This window comes from Bos indicus x Bos taurus, chromosome 10 (genome assembly GCF_003369695.1).
Source record: "Bos indicus x Bos taurus breed Angus x Brahman F1 hybrid chromosome 10, Bos_hybrid_MaternalHap_v2.0, whole genome shotgun sequence".
Lineage (NCBI taxonomy): Eukaryota > Metazoa > Chordata > Mammalia > Artiodactyla > Bovidae > Bos > Bos indicus x Bos taurus.
The window spans coordinates 7,531,400-7,554,090 of record NC_040085.1 but is presented as its reverse complement, the minus strand read 5'-3'; the positions used below and the strand labels follow the sequence as shown (position 1 = coordinate 7,554,090).

Below are 22,691 nucleotides of genomic sequence, written 5' to 3'. Positions count from 1 at the left end.
TGGGATTCCCCAGGCAAGAATACTGGAGTGGGTTGCCATTTCCTTCTCCAGGGGATGTTCCCAACCCAGGAACCTGCGTCTCCTACATTGGCAGGCAGGTTCTTTACCACTAGCGCCACCTGGGAAGCCCAGGTATATTACATAGTCAAAGTATACGTTATATATATCTACATGAATATGTTGTATAAACATATGTATGTAGGGACTTCCCTGGGGCTACAGTGGCTAAGACTCTAAGCTCCCAATGCAGGAAGCCCCAGGTTTGATCCCTGGTTAGGGAACTAGATCCTGGGTGCTTCAACTATAAGATTCCACATGCCACACCAAAGATTAGAGATCCCAGGTGCTGCAACTAAGACCCGTAACAGCCAAAGAAATAAGAAACAAGAAGACCATTTGCATATAGATATCTATAACATGTATATTCTATTAGCTCTGTTTAACTGGAGAATTCAGATTAATCCACTTCTCTATTCAGACCAACATCCCTGCAGACCCTCGCTAGGTTAACTCTGTCTTTATTTTTAGGACAGACCTTTACGAGAAGCACAGTTCTGTCTTCAGCGTCCTCTCCTCCCTCCCGAGCGGTCTGAGTGGATGCCAGCTCCCTCCGAGAAGTTGCGAAGCCGTCACAAGCCGGTGGGTGCTGCAGCCTCGGCCCTGCACACAGACTGCCCAGTGTCTGCCTGGCTCCAGGGCAGGAGAGAGCTGCCTTGGGACCGACAGAAAACTGACCAGCTTGTTTATCTTTGGGACCAGAAGAAACCAGCTCCTTTTCATTCTCAATGGCCAGGCTTGGAAATCCAGCTTGCCAGAAGCCGTCCTTTGGGGAGACTCTGGCCAGGGCATTAAAGAGGCAGGACTTTGCTGGAAATTGTGCTCGCTGGCCAAGGCCAGGTGGAAAGATCAATCTGGGTTTTATGAATTAGTCCCTTCATTTTTCTGGGTCTGCTTTTCCTCATCTGGAAAACAGATTGGACCATGAGGCTGCACACTGGGTACCAGTCAGGGCCCAGGGGGATAACAGGGGATCCCAGTGACCAAGCCCTGGGCTTGAGGCAGGGGTTGGGGCCAGGGCAGGAGGTATAAGCCAGGGGTGAGGCAGACCCAACTACAAGAGCAATGGCTGCAACCTTCAAATCATCTCAACTCATGGGAACAAGCTAGGCTCAAACACACTGCTTTCAATAGCCCCTGTGACCCACCCCCCTTTATGTCTGACCTTACTTTGCCTGACTCCTAACACTCAACTCCATTTACACCCCACAGAGGTTGCACTTCATATGCAGGCACCACGGTCACAACATCCTGCCTTCTTCAAGGACGTCGATGGAGAGCTGCTCCTTCAGCCCTTCCTGCTTTGGTCCTCCTCAGGTAGGAGAGACCCTACGCTGGTGTATTAGTAAGACACTGCTGCTGTAGAAAATAGGCCCCAACGTATAATAGATAAACACAAAGGAAGTTTATTTCATGTCTCATCTAACAGTTCAGGGCAGTTCTAATTGGAGTTCAAGGGTGGTGAGTGGGGACGGGGCCATCCTCCAGGCAGTCAGAGACTTCGGCTGGTGGCAGCTATGTCATCTTTAAAGCAGCTTCCAAATTCATGCTGGGGGATCACCATCAGACGACCCAGGGAAAGAGTATAGAAGAGTTTTATTGGTCAGATCTGGAAAGAAGACACATGTATCACTTGGCATTGATTACAGCTATGCTGCATGGCCTCACCCAGCTACAAGGATGGAGTCTGCTGTGAGCCCAGGAAGACGAGGAAACAGGTTGGGTGAAAAGCCGGCTGGTCTCTGCCATGCCCGACTTCAGCCCTTTAGGATCTTTGCAACCTGGGCTCGTGGCTCAAGCTGGCTTGGATGCTGGGCCCAGCCCAGAGTTCCTGAAAGCCCTCCCTCTGGGAATGGGAGTGGATTGGGATTTCGGGAAGTGCTGTTTCTATCTCAGGTGGATTAAGTGGCAGGATGTGGCACCACTGCCATCACCTTCTCCAAACATCATCATTTACCACATGCCTTCCAGGCCTAAGGAATTGAGTGTCCCCTGCAGGGAGGACAGCAGTGAGGACGAGCTCACTGGTGAACTCATCGGAACCTCAGGAGGTGTTTCTCAGCCCCATGACTCTGACCTCTCTACGGAAACCAGTGTGTGGGTGTATGTGAAGATGATCACACAAAACAATCACAATAATGTGGAAGTATTATCCCCATTTCACAGATGAGAAAACTGAGGGTCAGGGAAACCAACTTTTGTAGGTGCGAATTGTAAGCCAGGGTTTGAAAACAGGTCATCTGACTTCATGTTCTGTATTTCTCTCCCTGTATCATGCTTCTTCCTTCCTTCTCTCACTCATGTGTCTTTAAGTCTATTCAAATGCCACCTCCCCATGAAGCCTATTGTTTCTGTCTGAATCTCCATTGGCCTTCCTCTCTGTCTCTTCTAAGTCAACCTTGTGTTAGGATATTTTGTGCATATCATGTTCCTCTGTAAGCCTCTTGAGGGCAAAGACTACATCAATTTCACCTCTGAATTTCTCCCTCCTGAATTTATATACATAGGTACACACACACACAAATATCCATTCAGTGAATGAATACTTTAGTCACAGAATTCTTTAATCCGGTTAAATGGAAAATCTAAGCCAACTATGAAAGAAAGATCAAAGGACGATTTATAGTAAACCACACACTCGCTCCTGTATTTTTTCTTCACACCCTGTTCCCTTCTCTCATATCCTGGTTTTCCCAGGCGGGCTTCCATGGGGCTTGGCTCATTCACTCTGGCTAGAGAATTTCCTAACATTCTGTTTATTAGTAGTAATAGCAGTAGGACTATTACTATGAATAGCTGAGATTTACAGAACCTCTAAATGTCATCTTCCTTGAGTGCAGAGACTGTGGAGCCCCTTGGCCCTGGCTCAGGTCTGGCCCACTCAATATTTTCTTTTGTTTTAATTGAAGTATAGTTGATTTACAATGTTTCAGTTACATAGAAAAGTAATTCAGTTTCATATACATATATATATTCTTTTTCAGATTCTTGTCTATTATTATAAGATATTGAATACAGTCCCCTATGCTATACAGTAGGTCCTTGCTGTCTACCTATTTATATATACATATACTTCCAATAGGGCTGCCCAGGTGGCTCAGTAGGTAAAGAATCTGCCTGCAAATGCAGGCGATTCCAGTTCAGTCCCTGGGTGGGGAAAATCCCCTGGAAGAGGGCATGGCAAACCACTCCACTATTCTTGCCTAGAAAATCCCATGGAGAGAGGAGCCTGGCAGGCCACAGTCCATAGGATCGCAAAGAGTCGGACACAACTGAAGTGACTGAGCATGCACGCACACATACTTTCAATATGTGGGGTCTTTTGGATAAATAGGCCTGTTTATTGCCAGGCATTTGCATCAGACTCTCTAAATACATTAACTTTCAAAACTACCCAGCAAAGCAACTATATGCAAATAAAATGGACAACTTGGAAGAAATGGACAAATTCTTAGAAAAGTACAACTTTCCAAAATTGAACCAGGAAGAAATAGAAAATCTTAACAGACCCATCACAAGCACGGAAATTGAAACTGTAATCAGAACTCTTCCAACAAACAAAAGCCCAGGACCAGACGCTTCACAGCTGAATTCTACCAAAAATTTAGAGAAGAGCTAACACCTATCCTACTCAAATTCTTCCAGAAAATTGCAGAGGAAGATAAACTTCCAAACTCATTTTATGAGGCCACCATCACCCTAATACCAAAACCTGACAAAGATGCCACAAAAAAAGAAAACTACAGGCCAATATCACTGATGAACATAGATGCAAAAATCCTTAACAAAATTCTAGCAAACAGAATCCAACAACATATTAAAAAGATCATACATCATGACCAAGTGGGCTTTATCTCAGGGATGCAAGGATTCTTCAATATTCACAAATCAATCAACGTAATACACCACATTAACAAATTGAAATATAAAAACCATATGATCATCTCAGTCGATGCAGAGAAAGCCTTTGACAAAATTCAATATCTATTTATGATAAAACCCTCCAGAAAGCAGGAATAGAGGAACATACCTCAACATAATAAAAGCTATATATGACAAACCCTCGGCAAACATTATCCTCAATGGTGAAAAATTGAAAGCATTTCCCCTAAAGTCAGGAACAAGACAAGGGTGCCCACTTTCACCAGTACTATTCAACATAGTTTTGGAGGTTTTAGACACAGCAATCAGAGCAGAAAAAGAAATAAAAGGAATCCAGATTGGAAAAAAAGAAGTAAAACTCTCACTCTTTGCAGATGACATGATCCTCTACACAGAAAACCCTAAAGACTTCACCAGAAAATTACTAGAGCTAATCAATGAATATAGTAAAGTTGCAGGATATAAAATTAACACACAGAAATCCCTTGCATTCCTATACACTAACAATGAGAAATCAGAAAGAGAAATTAAGGAAACAATTCCATTCACCATTGCAATGAAAAGAATAAAATATTTAGGAATATATCTACCTAAAGAAACAAAAGACCTATATATAGAAAACTATAAAACACTGGTGAAAGAAATCAAAGAGGACACAAATAGATGGAGAATATACCATGTTCATGGATCAGAAGAATCAATATAGTGAAAATGAGGATACTACCCAAAGCAATAGATTCAATGAAATCCCTATCAAGCTACCAATGGTACTTTTCAGAGAACTAGAACAAATAACTTCACAATTTGTATGGAAATACAAAAAACCTCAAATAGCCAAAGCAATCTTGAGAAAAGAATGGAACTGGAGGAATCAACCTGCCTGACTTCAGGCTCTACTACAAAGCCACAGTCATCAAGACAGTATGGTACTGGCACAAAGACAGAAATATAGATCAATGCAATAAAATAGAAAGCCCAGAGATAAATCCACACACCTATGGACACCTTATCTTTGACAAAAGAGGCAAGAATATACAAGGAGAAAAGACAATCTCTTTAACAAGTGGTGCTGGGAAAACTGGTCAACCACTTGTAAAAGAATGAAACTGGAACACTTGCTAAAACCATACACAAAAATAAACTCAAAATGGATTAAAGATCTAAATGTAAGACCAGAAACTATTAAACTCCTAGAGGAAAACATAGGCAAAACACTCTCCGACATACATCACAGCAGGATGCTCTATGACCCACCTCCCAGAATATTGGAAATAAAAGCAAAAATAAACAAATGGGACCTAGTTAAAATTAAAAGCTTCTGCACAACAAAGGAAACTATAAGCAAGGTGAAAAGACAGCCTTCAGAATGGGAGAAAATAATAGCAAATGAAGCAACTGACAAACAACTAATCTCAAAAATATACAATCAACTCCTACGGCTCAATTCCAGAAAAATAAAAGACCCAATCAAAAAGTGGGCCAAAGAACTAAACAGACATTTCTCCAAAGAAGACATACAGATGGCTAACAAACACATGAAAAGATATCATTATTTGAGAAATGCAAATCAAAACCACAATGAGGTACCATCTCACGCTGGTCAGAATGGCTGCTATCCAAAAGTCTACAAGCAATAAGTTTTGTGCTGGAGAGGGTGTGGAAAAAAGGGAACCCCCTGACACTGTTGATGGGAATGCAAACTAGTACAGCCACTACGGATAACAGTGTGGAGAGTCCTTAAAAAACTGGAAAATAGAACTGCCATACGACCCAGCAATCCCACTGCTGGGCATACACACTGAGGAAACCAGAATCGAAAGAGACACGTGTACCCCAATGTTCATCACAGCACTGTTTATAATAGACAGAACATGGAAGCAACCTAGATGTCCATCAGCAGATGAATGGATAAGAAAGCTGTGGTACATATACACAATGGAATATTACTCAGCCATTAAGAAGAATACATTTGAATCCATCCTAATGAGTTGGATGAAACTGGAGCCTATTATACAGAGTGAAGTAAGCCAGAAAGAAAAACACCAATACAGTATACTAATGCATATATATGGAATTTAGAAAGATGGTAATGATAACCCTGTATGCGAGACAGCAGTAGAGACACAGATGTATTGAACAGTCTTTTGGACTCTGTGGGAGAGGGCGAGGGCAGGATGATATGGGAGAATGGCATTGAAACATGTAAAATATCATATGTGAAATGAATCGCCAGTCCAGGTTTGATGCAGGACACAGGATGCTCGGGGCTGGTGCACTGGGATGACCCAAAAGGATGGGATGGGGAAGGAGGTGGGAGGGGGCTTCAGGATGGGGAACACATGTACACTCATGGCGGATTCAAGTCAATGTATGGCAAAACCAATATCATAAAGTACAATAAATTAATTAATTTTTTAAAAAACCTACACAGCAGGGAAATGATTATAATCATTATTTTACAGATGAGGAAACTGGGGTTCAGTGAAGTTAAGTCCTTTTTGCCCCACATCACATAGTTAGGACGCCAGTCAAGGACCATCCGACTCCAGGGACACCCTTTGTTATTGAATCACACTGCCTCCTGGGCCCCTTTGCTGACTACATCCCAGTCTCTCTCTTTCCTTTACCTACTCACTCACTCAGGAAATATTTCTGAGCATCTATTACATGGGAGATACCAGACCGGGATGAACAGTGCAGACATACTTTTTGCCCTAAAGGAACACATGGTGCAGTGGCCAAGGTAGACATTCAGCAAGTGAAGGCACACAGACCCACCGTCAAGGACAGCAAGTGCCACAGGGGAAGAGGAGAATGCCGTGAGGGGCTTCATCGGCTCGGATGGTCAGAGAAAGCCTCTCTAAGATCTAGACTTGATGAAAGAGCCTAGTGAGGAGAAGGTGTTCCAGGCAGTGAGAACAGTGCCGGGGTAGCCGCAAAACAGGAAAGTTGTGGGTTCAGAGAGAAGGCCAGTGCGGCACACCGTGGCATAGAGGACTCTGGGTAAAGACGAGCTGTGAGCAAGGACAGAGGTCAGGGTCATTGGCTGGGGATCCTGAGTGGTTTTCTGAGGAGCCGGAGTGCAGGGGAGGACCAGGGAAGAGCTTTAAGCCGGGGAACTCTGTGTGTGCAGTGAGGAGGCTGGATGAGACCAGAGTGGAAAGAGGAAGGAGGCTATCGTAGTAATCCAGTAGAGAGAAAGGAGGTTTGACCAGGGAGAGGTAATGAAGGTGGAGAGGAAGTGGCAGACAGACAATGGAATCAAGAGGGCTCCAGGATTGGAGTCTTGGCAGAGGAGTAAGAATTTCCATATAAGCCTGGGGGTGGGGGTGGGGTGGCTGAATCCAGTCTATACAACCAGGGAAGCCCTGTACTAGATTTTCCAAAAACTCCTGATGAGGTGGCTCAAGTTTATACAATCAAACCAAGGCAGCTGAGCCCTCAGTTCGAGCCTCTGTGATAGAAGCGTACTCGAGTGCTGGTCCTCCCTGTAAAGGTGTGATTGTTACCGAGTAAAGGCCTGACTCTGAGATGGGTAGGGTCTCCATGTCTCATCAGAGGAAAAGGCAGATCAGTGGGTCTGCCCCACAGACTGCCTGCTGGCTCAGGATGAGCTGGACCAGGATGAAGGGTTGGAAGGAGGTATTTTTATCCTGGCCCCAGGGAGGGGTTCAGATATACAGGCAAAGTGACCCTGGGTCAGGAAGCAGGCTGTGCCTGTGATGTGGAGATAAGCAGTGAGTTAGGGGAGAGAAAGCCCAGCCCAGGGGTCACTGGCTAAACAGAGTTAAGAGTTTGCTCAACAGAACCCAAGGAGTTGAGACTGTTTTCCTGATTCATTTTTCAGCTTGAGAAATGTTTAAGTGTTTTCTCTCTACCTTCTTTTCCATAAATTCCCCACTGGATACCCCAAATGCCGGTCATATTTGGGGGAAGACTCGTTAGGAATGTCTTCATTTAGTTTCTGAGTTTAGCCAAGCCCATTGCATTTGCCCAGCTGCTGGGTGAGATTGACTTTCTGTGGCTGGGTCGTGCCTGGGTTCCAGCTCAGTGAACATGATGGGAGGTCTTCAGCTAATGTCTGTCCTCAACCTCCCTCTCATCTCCTGACCACTACACAGCCCCCCGACTCTGGCTGCACCCATGGCCCAGCTCTAGGTGGGACACATTCCCTGCCAGACCCCTCCCCAGCCCTGCCCTGTCCTGCCCTAGCCTCCTGCCAGGGAAGGGGCTTGGACACCCATCACCCTCTCTGAGTCCTCCCCGGTCAAGAAGGCAGGTCCTGCCAGCCCACGCCCTCGCTCCTGAGGAAGCCAGGCCCTCTGAGCAAACCTGTGATGGGCCACATGGTTCCCTCTCCTTTAAAAATAAGCATTCCCTGTGGCTCGAGTTGGCCTTCACCCTAGCAAGGTGAGTCCCTTCCAAAAACCTATGTCAGAGCATCCTTTGTAACACTTGGGGAAGAGTGAAGGTGGAAAAAAAGGCTTCTATTTATCCGGATGTTTGACATCCAGAGAAGGAATATTATTGTTTCTCCCGTCAAATACTGGGGCTCCATTGAAAAATATTTTCAAGCTGCCAGACTGAAGTCCTGCGCCTTTGTGAACCTCAGCCAATACACGCAGTCCAGTGCTGGATCCAGGCCCGTTTCTCCCAGGCAGCCACATTCCTGTCTGGTGTCCTGAACAGGGCACATCTGGTCTTGGTCCCAGAGGCAACTGCTGTGACCTTCTCCTATCCTATCAGTGGACAGAGTTAAGAAAAATCTCTCCCAGTCACTATGGGGAGCCAGGGGCTGCCAGAGAAAGGATGGAGTCATGCCAAAGCAGGGCTGTGCCCTGGAGGTTACAGAAATGATGTGGCTGAAGTCTCCTTCCGACCAGTCAGCCAGCATCCTCTCAGATGTAGGAGAAGCCTGTCTAGGATGGAGCACGCAAAGTTCACCTGGTCTCTTCCTCTGCTGCTCTACATTCAGAACACTGGTTTTTTTGGGGGGTGGGAGGGTTCTTTTTTCTACACTATAAATGCAATGCACAGTCCCAAAAACAAATTTAGAAAATATAGACAAGAAAAAGGGGGAAATGAAATTCAACCAACTTTCCATTTCCTTGAGATAATAATAAATAAATCTATTATACTTTATATAATTCAAGCATTACTTTTATGCATGATATATAGCTTTTAAAAAATACTCAAATGAAATCATCCAGCATATATTATTTTATAACTTGCCTTTTTCACTTAATAGTGTATCATGAATATCTATTTAATAAGTACACCTCTAACCATGCGGGTTCGATCCCTGGATCAGGAAAATCCCCTAGAGAAGGAAAGGGCAACCCACTCCAATATTCTTGTCTGAGAAATCCCATGGACAGAGGAGCCTGGTGGGCCACAGTCCAGGGGGGTTGCAAAGTGTCGGACACAACTTAGTGACTAAACAACAGCAACAGAAGATTAATAGCTATAGAGTATTTTATTCAACTGATATATAGTAATTTTGTAAACAATTCTCAACAGATATTTAGGTAGTCTCTAATTCCTTATTACTATGCGCTTACTCCTTGGAAGGAAAGTTATGACCAACCTAGATAGCATATTCAAAAGCAGAGACATTACTTTGCCAACAAAGGTCCATCTAGTCAAAGCTATGGTTTTTCCTGTGGTCATGTATGGATGTGAGAGTTGGACTGTGAAGAAGGCTGAGTGCTGAAGAATTGATGCTTTTGAACTATGGTGTTGGAGAAGACTCTTGAGAGTCCCTTGGACTGCAAGGAGATCCAACCAGTCAATTCTGAAGGAGATCAGCCCTGGGATTTCTTTGGAGGGAATGATGCTGAAGCTGAAACTCCAGTACTTTGGCCACCTCATGCGAAGAGCTGACTCATTGGAAAAGACTCTGATGCTGGGAGGGATTGGGGGCAGGAGGAGAAGGGGACAACAGAGGATGAGATGGCTGGATGGCATCACTGACTCGATGGACTTGAGTCTGGGTGAACTCCGGGAGTTGGTGATGGACAGGGAGGCCTGGCGTGCTGCGATTCATGGGGTTGCAAAGAGTCGGACACGACTGAACAACTGAACTGAACTGAACTGATGAGCATCACTATGATGAACATCCACACAGCTGAATCTTTGGGAGGACCTATAGCTATTTGTTAAGAGTGATGACAATATACTATAGCAGTGAGAACAAGCCAAGAAGAGAGTGATAATCATAGCTACCATATTTTTAGTGTTCACTCTACTTTATCTGAAAACAGACATGTAGCTTACCCAATCTACACAACTGTACATGTCAAAGGCAAAATGAGTACCCAGGTTTGTCTGACTCCAGGTCCAGATTTCCAAATAGTATCCCCCCTGTCTTGCCAGTTTGATGCTTTAGAATGATGGAGAACATGGTAAGACCAGCTACTTCTCTGAACAAAAGCCTATGGATGCACTTCATTAGCTGTGAAATGAGTTTCCTGGTCAGAAGCAGTGCTCTGTGAAATACCATGATAGTAAATAAGATATTTGGTAAGTCTGCGGATAGGGGCAGAAACATTGCGGGCAGGGAAGACAAACCATATCCAGAATATTCATATCTCCCGAGAAGAAGAAAAAGAAGTACTCCCCAGATGGAAGCATTTCAGCATAACTAATCTGCCACCGGGCGTTTGGCTGGTCTCTCCAAGTAGTGGTACCATATTCAGAGCTGTGTTGGCCTCTGCTCTTGTAGGTAGTGTGGGTATTCAGAAGTGACTACAACCAGATTGGTCTTGGCGAGTGAAAGCCCATTTGCTAGGTCAATGCAAAATCTCCATCCATGCTGTCATGGCTATTTTGTTTATGAGCCGTTGACATACACAGAATGGGTCAACCTGATAATTAAGATTATTCTGTGCTGAGATTGCTCTTTGATGAGCATTCACTTGGCTTTCAGATATCTTCACTTCTGAGCCCACTTGGAGAGGCCCACTCAAATATCTCTTTCTCAGACATTCTTGTCATCAAATTTCCAACTGTATTCTTTCCAAGTCCCTGACCAAACCATTAGCCATGTCCATGAATGAACATAGATCCAAATCCCTAGCCATCTTTCCCTCCAGGCAAGATAAACATCCAGGTGTCCTGCTCAAGGGGCTTTCCTGATGGCTTGCTGCTGCTGCTGCTGCTGCTGCTAAGTCGCTTCAGTCGTGTCCGACTCTGTGCGACCCCATAGATGGCAGCCCACCAGGCTCCCCCGTCCCTGGGATTCTCCAGGCAAGAATACTGGAGTGAGTTGCCATTTCCTTCTCCAATGCATGAAAGTGAAAAGTGAAAGTGAAGTCGCTCAGTCATGTCCGACTCTTAGCGACCCCATGGACTGCAGCCTACCAGGCTTCTCCATCCATGGGATTTTCCAGGCAAGAGTACTGGAGTGGGGTGCCATTGCCTTCTCCATCTGATGGCTTAGTGGTAAAGAATTCACCTGCCAATAAAGGAGATGTGGGTTTGATCCCTGGGTTGGGAAGATCCCCTGGAGAAGGGAATGGCAACCCACTCCTGTATTCTTGCCTGGAGACTCTCAGGGACAGAGGACAGAGGATGTCCCTTCACCACTGTCCTTCAGGGAATCCCTGTGTGGAGCTATACTGCTAGAGAGCTGCCACCAGGAAGCTGAGACCAGCTCTTCCATCTCTTACCCATGGACCTCTCTCCACATGCCCTCACATCGGAATTCCTAATGAGCTCCCTAATGGCAATTATAATACAAGAGTAAAATGTGTCCAAACCCTTCAGATTTGTACCTGGGAACAGCCGCTCAATGACCCAGACCTTGGGCTGCTCTCTCAGCTTCATCTTGGTGGACTTAAGGCAGAGACCCTGTCTACTGACCTCTTTTATCTAAGAGTGAGCTCTTTTTTCATTACGGATGTTCCCCAAGGGTGGCAGGGACAAATCTATCTCCCAGTCCTGATAGGATCCAGTTTCTAGCACCCAGAGCACTCAGCAGAAAGCCCAGGTCCCTTTTCACATATTTTTGTCACTAGGTCACAGAGCTTTATGCAAATCAAGCTAATCAAGAGGAAGAGTCACAACTAAGATGTCCCTAAGTTCCAGGGTAGAGTTGTTTTGGTTAGTGTAGCTTAGAAAGTTGTTAGAATATTTCTTATTCTCTCAGTTCTATGCACAAATCACACCCATCCGCCTCTTTATCAATTCTGGAACTGAGGTATGTCTTAGTGCTTGCATTTATTGTAGGTTCCCTGAATCCCCGAGGGAAAAAACAAGGCTATTATTATCAAAGCTGACTATTTTCAGTCAAATTAGTTCTTGGCATTGAGGTATTAGGGAACATGATAGCCAAAGCCATGGGAATGGGTGACATTACATAAGGTTAAGATGTGGCAGTAGGAAAGAAACAGAACTAGTAGATAAGATAAAATAAAAAATTAGTGGTATTCTTATATCAGTTAACAATTACATGCTTACTGTGTGCTTGGTATTGTTTTAAAGGCTTTGCAAACATTAAGTACTTTAATTCTGATTATAACCTTGTGAGCTAGACTTTGCTATCAGCAGCAGCATCCCATTTTATGGATGATGGAATTGAGGAAACCTGCTCAGATCATAGAGACAGGACCTCAACTCTGACAGTTCTGGCTCCAAAGTCCTCTCCCAGCTTCCCACCTCAGGGTTAGGCACTTAATCAGGCATTTTCCAGCACCAAACTGGGTACTTTGGACTTATCTATCAGAGTTTTGGTTGCAAGTAATAGAAACTGACCTCTTTCTTTAAGAAGCAAAGGGATGTATGTAGAGGCTATTTAGCAGCTCTAAGCCCATGAGGAGAAATGTTGACAACACGCCAACCCCTGATCACTCTCACTCCAAGAAAAGAGGGATATCTGGACATTTATGTGTCCTGGTCAGATGCACCACCTCTGATATGTTCTTGCCAAAATAATGAGCCCAAATCTGATCAAACTTCTGACGTAACGACAGATTTCCCAGAAGTGCAGAGGCCAGAGGACATGTCAAATAAAACTATGAAACAGCAATCAGCCAAGACCAGAATGTAGAAAATTCTCTAGGAAAACTGACCCTAACTCTTCAGGAAATAAGAGGCACAACCCCCACCCCCAACATACACACACCCAAAAAAAGGAGGGAAAACCTTTACAGATGGAAATCCATTAAACAGCATGTTAGCCAAATACGATGGGTGAATATTGTTTGGATCCTGACTTGAATAAACCAACCATAGAGATATTTTTTAGACAATTAGGGAAGATGAAATATGGCCCAGGTATTAAATGATACTGAAGAATCACTATCAGTGGTGTAGGTTGGCATAGTGGTAATATAGCTATTTGTGTGATTTTCAAGGCTGTATCTGTTAGAGACATGTACTGAAGTATTTATGATTGAAATGATAGGATGTCTGGAAGTTGCTTTAAAATAAATTACGTAGATCCTCCGCTCTAAAGAAGAGGGCTCACAGCTCCCCACTGTTTATGTGTGCGCTGCACATACAGACTTTCTTCCAAAGAGTACACTGTGGAAGGGGTGGGTAGGGAAATGAATGACTCTCCAGTGGAGAAACCTCCCCAGCACTGCCTCAGCCAGGTGGTCAAGGCCAACATCAACTACAGTAAATCACGTTGATGGTATGGAGCAACGAAAACAGCACTTTACCTATGCCACCTTCCTGAAACCCATCACCCCAGTCTAATCGTGAGAAAAACAGTAGGCAAACCCCAGCAAGGGGACCTCCTGCAGTCTGCCTGACCAGTACCCCTCAAAACTGTCACGGTCATCACAAACAAGGGCACTCTGTGAAAGAAAAACAGTTTCTCTACTCACAATACTCTTGACACAAAGTGCGGATTTTCCACACGGAGAAATTCTCCAATTTTCTGTGGACACCGACTGTGTGGACTACAATTTAACTCGATTCTGACATTAACTACCTGGAGTTAATGCAGGCCCCGCATTTTAAGGGCTCAGTCCCACAAGACTGCCCCTACTTCCAACGTTAACCACAAGTGATGGGTGTCCAGGTGACCTGCAGTTCTGTCTGACTTGGCTACAAATCAGGGATTCCCATGATCCTCTCCCCATCATCAATAATTTGCTATAACAGCTCACAGAATTGGAGGAAACACTTAAATTTACTGGTGCCCTTTCAAGGAACAGCAGGAACATAGGATAAAGTCCAGAAGGGTACCCAAAGCAGGTATTTCTATCCTTCCCCGTGCAGACATCCAAGTCCAGAGATGTGTTTACCAACCTGGAAGCTCTTTGAACACCAAGCCTGGCTCTTGGGAGGCATTCATTCAAGACTGAAGGGATGAGAGGCTGTGACTGTAAATGATCTTGCCTCTTAGGGTAAAGGTGATGAAATCCTGGAGTTGTAAAGCCAGAGTTCCAGCACTGACTCTCCCACTGGCTGTGTGCCTTTCAGGAAATCATTGTCCTTCTCTGAGCCTGCCCTCCCCTCCTGTTGCAATAAAGGAGGTGGCGGCCCAAATGGGTTCTTATCTTACCATTCCTCAGTCAAGGTCAACGTCACTGCCTGGACAAAGAGTCCAGTGAAGCAGGTCATGCTGCCAGGAAGACTGGCTCAGAGCTGGCCTGGTGACTCCCCACGCCAACCCTGCCCTCGCCACCGCTAGAAGGCAGGCAGGTGCCTGCCACACACACTGGCGATGGGACCTTCGGAAGGGCCTTGAGGGAAGATGGAAAGGTTGTTCACCTATCCCCCAAGGACTTTCCCTGCTCTGGAGTCTTTGGTCATAACTGAGGCCACCTGTGAAGGTCTCAGTCACAGATGTCCTGGGTCGGGGACCCCTAGAGAGAAAGTCCAGAAGGAAGCGCCAGGTCACAGCACTGCTCACTCAGGACCTAGGGTCTGCCCCAGCCTGGCCCTTCCTGGCCCAGGCGCTGGCTCTGTGGGAGCGCAGGAGAGCCAGGTTGGATGACATACACTTCCTTCCAGGGGGAGGGAGCCTCAGAGAGGAGCGAATCCCAGAACATAAATCAAATGGGGTGTAAAATTGTTCTGAGCCATGCTTCGTAAAGCTGCTGCAACATGTCTTTAGTAGCAGCCCCAGAGCCAGGGAGACACACAGGCAGGCACCTGGTGGGCGGGTAGGGTGGCAATTAGTCCAGAAGTGATGATGCAGGGGCTCACAGCTCGTCTTGGGGGGCACTGTTGACCCACTCCTGACCCCCTCTGGTGGGACAGGAGGAAGGGAGCTGAGGGGCAGGTGCTGAAGGTTGGCTTGTCCTTACCAGCCCTTCCTCTTTAAATTCTCTGAGAATTTCATTGTGGGCACACCCATCTACAGCTTAATCTACAGAGGGGCCAAGGGCCCAGGAAGGGCCATCAGCAAGCCATCAGCTATTTCAGACATGGCCAGGGCCCAAGGAGCCCAGTATGCTGCTAGGCTGAGGTCAGCAGTCAGCTAATTCCCCCGTGATCTGGCATCTTGGCTAGAGGCACAGGCAGGAGCATGCTTGAGTGATTTGGGACCTGTCGGTGACCCCAGACTTTGATTTTGAAGATGCGTAGCTTCTTTTGTTTGCTCTTTTGCCAAGTTAATATACTTTTTTAAACCCTACAATCTGATATCAGTACTATGTAGTCATGTTAATAGCAAGGAAAAAAATTACAATCAGCATAATCACTTTCCTAAATTTGCTATATCATCTCAATTTTTCTCATTTGAGTAGCAGAGGTCAGTGTTATGCAAGATGTTATGAAGACCATTAACAAAATGAAAGATGGCCTACTGAATGGGAGAAAATATTTGCAAATGATATGACCAATAAGGGGTTAATATTCAAAATATGTACATAGTTCATACAACCCATCATCAAAAAAAACAAACAACTTCATTGAGAAAATGGGCAGAAGACCTGAACATTTTTCCAAAGAGAACGTGCAGAAGGTGAATAGGCACATGAGAAGATGCTCAACATTGATAATCATCAGCGAAATGCAAATCAAAACCACAGTGAGTTATCATCTCACCTCTGTCAGAATGCTGACCATCAAAAAGAATACAAACAACAAACCGTGAGGATGTGGGGAAGAGGGAACCCTTGCACACCGTTGGTGGGAATGAAAACTGGTGCAGCCACTGCGGAACACAGTATGGAGGTTCCTCAAAGAACTAAAAAGAGAACTACCATATAGCCCAGCAATTCCACTCCTGGGTATATATTTAAAAAAAAAACAAACCCTGAAAACACTAATTTGAAAAGATACATGCACCCCAATGTCCATAGCAGTATTGCTTAAAATTGCCAAGATACTGAAACAACCCGTGTTCATCAACAGATGAATGAATAAAGATGTGACATATATATATATATAATATATATATACACACACACAATGGAATACTACTCAACCATAAAAATGAAAAAAATGTTGCCATTTGCAGCAACATAGGTAGACGTGGAGGGTATTATGCTATTACTATGAAATAAATTGGACAAAAATAAACACATATATCACTTATGTGTGGAATTTAAAAAATACGACAAACTAGTGAATATAACAAAAGAGAAAGACTTAGATATAGAGAAAAAACTTGGGGTTACCGGTGGGTGGAAGAAAGAAGGGAGGGAAAAATAAAAGGGTAGGGGACTAAGAAACAAAATATTTTGTATAGAGGAAGCTACAAGAATATACTGCACAACATAGGGAATATACCCAGTATTTTAGAATAACTATAAATGGAGTATAACTTAAAAATTGTGAATTACTATGTTGTACACCTGTAACTTCTATTGTATATCAGCTACATTTCAGATTAAAAAAAAAAGATGTTATGAAGGCTCAACATGTGTGAAAGAAAACGGAAGGAGAGCAGGCAGAGAGCAGGCAACCGCAGTGCAGGTCTGATGATGAAGGCTCGGCCAGTACCCATCAGACTGTCCCAGGTGGACCCATATGGCTGGTCTTTATGCCCCCAGCTTGCTCCGCTCCTGGCTGCAACCTGCCCCTGAGGAGGATGTGACCTTGAACCGGGCAAGTCTCTGCAGCTGAGACCAGTTGAAGGCACTGACAGTTGGAGACCATCTGACCACTGGCCCTACTCCTGGCAGCAACCTGGACGGGGAAGTGGATGGTCACCTCTGAGTCTACCAGAATAGTTAGTTTTCAGCACTTAGACATCTCTTGAATTCTGCAACCACCTTGGAAACACAGGCAGAGTGGAAGTACTTACCTGACTTCACAGATGGGTAAACTGAGGCCACACATGGAATGAGACAGTGCTGAGCAGGTCCTCTAAGCCAGGCCTTCAGAGTCCTCCTCCAGTGCCTCTGTGACCAAGAGCAAGGACTCAATGAAAAGAATAACTGTTACTGAAAATGCTAACAATTGTATTACCAATCTACCACTGGGTGAATGGCCAGGCGCTGTGCCATAAATTTTGTGTATTAGTTTGTTTAAACTTCCCCACCCCATGAGCTGACTTCTAGTATTATCCTCATTTTGTAGACCGTAAACTGAGTCTCAGAGAGGTGAGGACTCTTGCCCAAGGTCACTCAGCTAGTAAAGCAGGGTCAGAGACTCAGATCCAGGTCCATCAGCTTCCAGAGCCCACAGAGACTGTGCTCCCAAACCAGGGTGATATGATCCCATTGCCCACCAGGTAAGGGTTGAGAGCTGCATGTTCATGCTCCAGGTGTGGGCAGGCCGGATGGAAGAGCCCTAGAGACAGATATCACTTAATGCGGGAGGCCTGCTCCGACTGGGGGATGGAGCAGCCTCTGGTCCCAGTGATGTGGCCTGATGCAAGTTCCTCCTACTTAAGGCCTCTGGGGAAAATAAGGGTCTAGCCCATGTGCATTCTTTTTTTTTTTTTTTTAAGGAATAAACTGTTTTTTTTAAACTTTATTTTGTATTTGAGTATAGCTGATTAATAAACAATGTTGTGACGGTTTCAGATGAACAGCAAAGGGACTCATCTGTACATATAAATGTATCCATTCTCCCCCAAGCTCCACTCCCATCCAGGCTGCCACACAACACTAAGCAGAGTTCCATGCACTACACAGTAGGTCTTTGTTGGTTATCCATTTTAAATACAGCAGTGTGTACATGTCCATCCCAAACTCCCTCACTACCCCTTCCCACTATCCTTCCCCTCAACAACTATAAGCTCATTCTCGAAGTCTGTGAATCTGTTTCTGATAATCTTTCCTTAAGAAATAATCTTATTTATTTATGGTTTGCATCTTCACTGCTGTGTGGGCTTTTCCCTATTTGTGGTGCACAGGCTTCCCACTGTGGTGGTGTCTCTCGTTGGGGAGCACAGGCTCTATAGTGCGTGGGCTCAGTGGCTGCGGCTCCGCTCGAGTGCACAGGCTCAATATCAATTGTTGTGGCGCACAGACTTAGTTGCTCTGCAGCATGGGGGATCTTCCCGGGCCAGGGATCAAACTCGTCTCCTGCATTGGCAGGCAGATTCTTTACCACTGAGCCACCAGGGAAGCCCCCGGCCCCCATGTGCATTCTGGAAGATCTTCCCTAGATCTCCTGACCATCTGGGTTTCTACATGGGACTCATTTCTGGAGCCACCCATGGCTTTGTAGACTTCTTAGGAAAACCCTTGTATGGCCCAGCCCCTCCCTGTCCTTAGGCTGACCTGGACTATGAGCATCATGTCTGGTTTGGGGCAGCAAGTGAGGCTCTCAGCTCTACCATCTCCATCACACTTGTTTACAAAGCACAACTGGTCCTGGGCCTTGTGAACCCTGCCTCCCCCAGACCCCCTTACTCCTGGGCTCTAATGAGCCCTTAGGTCTGGGAAGATACAAGGAGGGGGTGGGGGAGAGGAAGCAGGGAGCCGGATGTGCGCGTGTTAAGGGGGAAGGGAGGGCCCTACAGGGGCTGTGCGTTCCTTAGGGAACCTCCTCCAAGAAATTCCATGCTCCAGCAAGAACCCATAAAAATCAAAGATGTGCTTCCATATGCAATAATTTATCCACAACAAGTGATGAAAACTTCCCTCCCATTAATCACTGGGCAAGAGGCTAATTGATTTACAGGCGTGTGGTCTGTGCAGTGCTCTGGAGGGTTACGTGTGGCGTGACTGTGGATGTGACATCATCCGCTCTCCAGCTCGGCCTTCCAGGCCCTCCCACCTCCACCTGCCTACCCATGTCCCCACAACTCCTCCCACTGCACATCAACCTCTAATATGTTCCTAAAGCTGCTTGTGTTGTTGAAAATCCAGGGCCAGAGGTTATGACCATGACAGACAATCATGGTCTGCTACTTCAGACCCGTCACAACAGACTTAAACCACCTCTAACCAATCCAAGCAGGGTCTAGCTAATTCTGACTCTGACATGATCAGGATGAAAACTGGTTCTAATATGATCTGATGGGATCACACCAATGGAGACCTTTTAAAGTAGGTTCTGGCTAAAGCTGGGGCTTCCCAGGTGGCGCTAGTGGTAAAGAACCCACCTGCCAATGCAGGAAATGTAAGAGACTTGGGTTCAATTCCTGGGTCAGAAAGATCCCCTGGAGGAGGGCATAGCAACCCACTCCAGTATTCTTGCCTGGAGAATCCCATGGACAGAGGAACTTGGCTGGCTATAGTCCATAGGGTTGCAAAGAGCACCCACTGGCTAAATCTAACTAGATCAAATCACTGCTGTCCAGATCAAAGCAACGCTGACTGGTCTCACTGAGTCCAGACAGGGTTCAGCTCTGCCTGCTTCTTCTGCTTTAAAGCTGTTCTCAAAGCAACAGCCTCTCCCTTGGCCTCCTCTAGGAAGGTGTGACCCTGCTCACTGTCCTTGAATGAAAAGAGGGTTGGCTTTGTCTTCTGAGATCATTTAGCAAGGGAGGCTGTTATTTTATTAATAACCCTATTTAGGGACTTCCCTGGTGGTCCAGTGGTTGAGAATTCACCTTGCCAGGCAGGGGATGCAGGTACAATCCTTGGACAGGGAACTAAGATCCCAAATGCCATGCCACGGGGTCACTAAGCCCAGGCACCACAGTTTGCTGAGCCCATTCACCAAAACTAGCAAGTCCATGCACCACAACAAAAGATTCTGCATGCTGCAACTAAGACCCGAAGCAACCAGATAAATAATATTTTTTTACAAGAACACTGTTTATAGTTTGCTGGGTGCCTTTGCACACATTGGTTACATGATCCCCACGAGCAGTGTCCCAGCCAGAGGGTCATATTCTGTGCCCACTGGGTCTGTAGAAGGGCTGAGATGTAGACTTGAATCTCAACCTCCCCCCACTTGGCTTTGTGGCTTCAATTTCCCTTCTTTGAACCTCAGTCTCGCCCTCTATAAAATGGCATAATTACAATGCCTACTATTGTGATGGTAAAGATTGAGAAAGGTAATCAGGGTCAAAGCACTTTGAACAATGTTGCAACCCACAACAAGTGCACAGTAATTATTAGCTCTTTTTAAAAATTATGATGATTCTTGTTGTTACTGTATAATTACTACGGTCATCACGCAAACAGAAAACCATCTGGATTCCTCCCACCTTCAGTCTCACTGGAACCCTAACCCCGTCGGGGCCACGGCCTCCGGCCTCCTCTCTTGGAGGGCTCACATGAAGTTAAGAGAATTGATTTCCATGATGTTCTTCCCTCTGCCCTGCCAGGTGAAACCCCAGGCTGTCCTGGGATGTGTTTTCCAATACTGCTCCCAGGAATTCATCACTTCTAAATTGCCTGCTGACAACTGGCGAGGTTTCCTCTTTACTGAGCACTTCTACGGTTGGGTGAACTCCCCTAGAGCCTGGGAAATGGAGTGAGCTGGAAGAGTGCGCAGAGACAAAGACCCCGCATGGGGAATAGGCTTTGAGGGGCCTCTCCTTGGGCTGAGGGCCCTGAGCTGAAGACCCGGGTCCTGGGTGCCCCTGCCCCTCTCCAGACCTGTGTGTGGGGACGGAGGACTGGCTGAGGGCATAGGGTCCTTTGGGGACCCCGGAGAGCTGGTCTTTGGGCCTCTTGACCCTGCTTTGATGGTGGTGGTGGGTGGGGGTGTAGGGGGTAAGAGCAATAGAGTGCAGAAGGCACCTCAGCCCAGGAAGATGGCATCAAGGCACCCCCCACCTTTATGCACAGTTACTAAACACTCAAAAACTAACAATTTATATAAATTAGTGTTTGTTGAGGCTTCACTATGTTCCAAGCACTTTCATGCATCTGCCACTTACTCTCACCCTGACCCCACGGAAGAGGTGCTGTTCTCACAGCCTCTCACACAGCAAGACAGGGCTCAGGAAAGGGAGGTCTAACCCGCCCCCCACCCCATCCTGGGACTTCAGGCCCATTGTAAAATGATAAAGGCAGCAGCTGGTTGCTCTGTTGCTCACCTGAACCCACCTGACACTCCTGCGGGGCGGGGGCCTTGCCAGGGAGGCCCGTGGCCCGTGCTCGGGACCTGGTCTGGACAGGATGTAGCTGTCAGGGCAGAGTGACCAGGATGTGAGCACAGCCACTGAAGATGGTGGTGGGACACGGCTCAGACTCCGTTCAAATCCCTGGTAGAGAAGGAGCTCAGAGGCCACCCCCACAGCAGCACTGGGGTGCTGACGTCACTCGCATGCCACCTCTGCTGGAAAGCTCACCACCTCCCATCGCAGCCCTGACCCCACGGGCAGTTCCAGCCCCTAGAGCTGCATCTAATAGTCACTGCGGCTGCAGGCCCAAAGCCCGGGCCTCTCAGGAAAAGGGATAGGAAGGAGGAGCAGGATTTATTAAGCGTCCTTTTCACTTCACACATGGTGCACAGCAATGGGGGCGACCATCTCATTTAATTCTCACAGCAACCCCATGAAGTAAGAGCTCTTGCTGGCCCCGTTTTGTTTTGTTTTTTTTTTCCTAGATTAAAAAAACACTTTAGGTACACTAGTTTACCATCTTAAACATTTTAAAATGTACAATTCTGTGGTGTCCAGAGCATTCACATTGCTGTGCATCAGATCTCTAAAATTCTTTAATCTCGCAAAACTGAAATTCTGTGGCTGTTAAACACCCACCCCCTGTCCCCTCCCCCAGCCCCTGGAAACCACGGCTGTACTCTGTCTCTGCACGTGCCACCTCCAGGCACCTCATGTAAGTGGAATCATACTTTGTCTTCTGTGATTCCCTGCTACATCACTTCAGTCGTGTCCGACTCTATGCGACCCCATAGACAGCATAGCCCACCAGGCTCCGCCGTCCCTGGGATTCTCCAGGCAAGAATACTGGAGTGGGTTGCCATTTCCTTCTCCAATTCACGAAAGTGAAAAGTGAAAGTGAAGTCGCTCAGTCGTGTCCGACTCTTAGCGACCCCATGGACTGCAGCCTACCAGGCTCCTCCATCCATGGGATATTCCAGGCAAGAGTACTGGAGTGGGGTGCCATTGCCTTCTCCATGTGATTCCCTAGCACCATTTTAATACAGAGATGGAAGCCAGGGAGACTAAGCCACTTACCTACAGTCAGCAGCTTCTCCGAGACACAGCCAGGGCCTGAGCGCAGGCCACCTCTGTCCGTCCACACAGGCCCATGCCACCCTTCTGACTGAACCAGGCCTCTTGAGCCACCCCTGCTCAGGTGCAGCAGCCTCACAGGTGAGGCCAGTCGTGGGGAAGCCTGGGTCCAGGCCTAGGCACACCTCAAGGAGAGTTTGATTTTTATTATCACTCCCTTGGATTTGGCATGCAGGTATTGAGTCCGTGGAGGCTGGGGGAGGGTCCTAACCTTCATCAGCTGTGCCTTGAGGCCTGA

At 46.3% G+C, this 22,691-nt stretch overlaps 1 long non-coding RNA gene across 1 annotated transcript; it reads right to left on the bottom strand.

Moving 5' to 3' along the window:
• Positions 1 to 1,440: 1,440 nt before the first annotated feature.
• Positions 1,441 to 17,718, bottom strand: LOC113899323. Its single transcript, XR_003512898.1, has 2 exons — positions 17,150 to 17,718; positions 1,441 to 1,666 (listed from the first exon to the last, which is right to left on the bottom strand). It is a non-coding gene; the product is annotated as an uncharacterized LOC113899323 (long non-coding RNA).
• Positions 17,719 to 22,691: the final 4,973 nt, after the last annotated feature.